Source organism: Gavialis gangeticus, unplaced genomic scaffold (genome assembly GCF_001723915.1).
Source record: "Gavialis gangeticus isolate Ggan-Ray unplaced genomic scaffold, GavGan_comp1, whole genome shotgun sequence".
NCBI lineage: Eukaryota > Metazoa > Chordata > Crocodylia > Gavialidae > Gavialis > Gavialis gangeticus.
In genome coordinates this window covers 2,922,503-2,925,824 of record NW_017728983.1, presented here as the reverse complement: position 1 = coordinate 2,925,824, position 3,322 = coordinate 2,922,503, and positions in this window count along the sequence as shown.

The window sequence follows — 3,322 nt, the reverse complement described above, 5'->3', positions numbered from 1 at the left end:
CTACCACCCCTGAAAATTTCATCCAAATCAGACAAAAACCAACAAAAGGTAAATATATTTTATTGTTTTCCCATTATACCCTATGGCCGGATCTCTGAAGCAGCTATGAAGTGCTTTGGAAGCTCCAAACGAAGCCAGCGTTTCGACCTGGACATGCTGCTTCAGACCCCAAAGCATCCAAAGCTTCTCCGGATCCAAAGCTCTGTCCAAAGCCCTAGTACCGATCCCCTCCCTAAACTTCCACATGGAGGCTGTCCATGCCCCTTCTGGTCCCTGTACCACAGGTTGGCCACCCTTGCATTAACTGGTGTCTCTATTTCCTCACTCCTCACAGTATGTGTGCATCAGGGATACCATGGCAGAAATACAGCACTTCATTTTTGACTGTCCCTAGGCCCTGAGGAAGATGGAGTGACATTTTGTACAAGAATAATGTGGGGATATGTGGCATCATGTTGCAGAGCTATGGGCTGGACCTGCCCATCCCTAGTCCTGAATGAAGGAAGTCACTCATTTACTCTCATGGAGTTTTTTCCCCCCCGACATCTTGTACTCCTTCCAATTGCAGACTCCTGGTACTTACTCTGTGCCGGAAATCCCAAAGACATTTCAATGTATTTTGGCATTTTTGCTCACATATCTGATGCCCTCTTTGTTCAGTAAGCGACAGGACCTAGCAAACTCCAGCAATTCATTACAGTTTCACTGCTCCAGACATAATGAGGTAAAATGAAAACAACTTCTCCCACCACAGCTATGTGAACTGGGAACTCATAAAGGCTAAAAAGCTTTTAATTATGAGCTTGTTCTGATTATGCCCAGCCTTTCTGTTTCCTCCTGAAGAGCAGGCCGGCGCTCAGAGGTCAAGATGAACTTCAGTTACAGAACTTCTGGCACATACGCTTAGGAAAACTGGAGTGTTTTCCCTTCCTAAAACCAGACACCTGCACTGTGTGATCTATTGCTCCCTAGAGACTCATTCTCCTGGCTATAGTGTTGCTGAAAGCAGAACAAACACATTTATTTCTGGACAGGAATGAGACCATTCTTATTTTTTTCCCCTCCTGCCCTGTAACACACTAGGAACCCCTCATTCCCACTGCAGCTGTGATATTGTAGGGTCTCACGAAGCAGGGGTTCCTGCTATAATTAGATCAAGCTTTCCATTCACATGTTTGGCTTCAGTCCTTGTTGAGCACAGTCCAAGCCTGACTATTTAGCTGCAGGGTTAAATTTTAAAGACTGTAATCTGCCCTTAATTCGTCTTTCCAAGGAGGAGGAAGAAGGCTCCAGAGGTTAGTGTGCTTGCTTGGGTTCAGGTCTCTGCTCTGCTACAGATCTCCTGGGACAAGTCACTTAGGGCTAAATCCTGCTTCTCGTTGCACACCCAGGTGGCACATTTGCAGGTTTTGACACTTTCTGAGCATGCTCAATGGGGCTGTGTTCCAGCTGGGCAGCTTCATGGCAAACCAGAATCACCCAGCTATGCACAGAAGACTGGGCAAGTCCCAAAACTGTAGTCACATAAAAAAAAACATAACTAGTAGCTGGCCTTCCCAGTGCTTAGTCTAATGGTTAGGACACTTGCCTAGGGAACAGGAGGCCCTGTTCTAGGTCCTCCACACTCTAAAGGGGTTTGAGTTCCCATTTTTTGCTTCCCAGGAAAGATCTCTAATCCTTAGGGCACAGGTTACACATTGCCTCACCAACCTTCCTCTCAACCCCCCTCTCCACCCTTCCTCTCAAACTGGATCACAAGGCTCCCTTGTGCAGGGAGGAGGGCTATGTGGGACCAGGAAGAAGAGAACATTTGTGGGGGGGGGGGCACAGAGGGCAGGACTCAGTGACATGGCTGCTACCAGGGGGCCCTGGATTCTAGCTTGAACCCCCTGCTTCTAGTGGGCTTGAAATGTTGCCACTGTCACTTATCTAAGGACCAGTAGTGTGAGGTTCACTGGATCAGCTTTGAGGAGAGGGGTAGGGAGGGCTCTGGATAATGCCTAACCCACAGCCTAGTGACTGGAGCACTTTGCTAAGAGGCAGATGCAAGTTCACACCTCTTTCTGGGGGGAGGAGGCCCTGGGTTTCCTGCTCCTTGAGAAGGTACCGTGGCCATTGGATTGAAAGATGAGCTAGTCCCTTCTCCTCCATTTTACTTTGGCAAGTCCACTCTGGGCAATTCTATTTCATCACAAGTCCTTAAGTGTGAAATGGGGGTAATAACCCTGCCCACATCATTGGGTGTTGTATGATGCTTGCATATTAGGGTTATAGGGACTTTTGGAACACCGTAGATAGAAGAGTATTTTACCTTGCAAATGAGCCTGAGTTGTTAAAGACTGAAGGGTGGCTTTGTCTTAAGGCTGTGTACAGTCTACGAGTTGTGCTGCCCCCACTGTGCTTGCTTCTTGCTGCCTGGCAAAGTGTGGTAATTTGTTGGCACCTGGCAGCACAGAGGAGACAGATTATTGTCCTGACTCTGGGTGGTGTTGACAGAGAAGTTTAGCTGAGGCACTTGTAGCACTATGTCACTATGTTTTCACCTCCTCCTTTGTTGTGGGCACAGTCCCTGACAGGCCAGCAGCATGTCCAGGGCAGGAGCAAGGTCTTACTATGCTCTGGAAGCTGTTATGATGGATCAGATAATAGCTCAAAGCCCCAAAGTCCCTTGGGCCCCAGGCAAAATATTGTTAAAGTAAAAATACATTCCAGGAGGGAGCCCAAATTAGTATCTGTGGGTGTGCATACATGTGCACATTTAATGCCCATTAGCCCGATTTAAGGCACATTAAGGGGGTGTGCATCTATACATATATAAAGCAAGTATCAAGTTTAGGTACAATTAAAGTGCATTAGTGCATGTGTAGATGCACGGATGTAGATTAATGCAGTGTGCGTCAATGGATACACACTGCATTAATGCTCATTAGTGCATCTGCATGTGCTCTAATATAGCTTAGCTATTTGCGTCTAAAATTCAACTTGCCTTACATGCACATTAGCGTGCCACGCATAGATGTGTAACGAGGGCAGTCATGTCGTTGGCCCACCCACTTGTCTTAGGGCTAACTGCTCGCCGACCTTACCTGCCAGACCTTTGATGACACCAATGTAAAGTTGTTAACAAGCTGGGAGGGCACCAATTTAATTACCCTGATGCCAATACCGATACACGGCTCTGAACCTATCCTTATACAGTGTCCCATGCCTCTCAGATGGCACCCGTGGCCCAACACCCAGCTCAAGTTTACAAGGCTTAACACCCTAACATTTCTTGAGACTGATGCAGAGAGCAGTCTCTTCAGCACCACCCCTGCCCCCC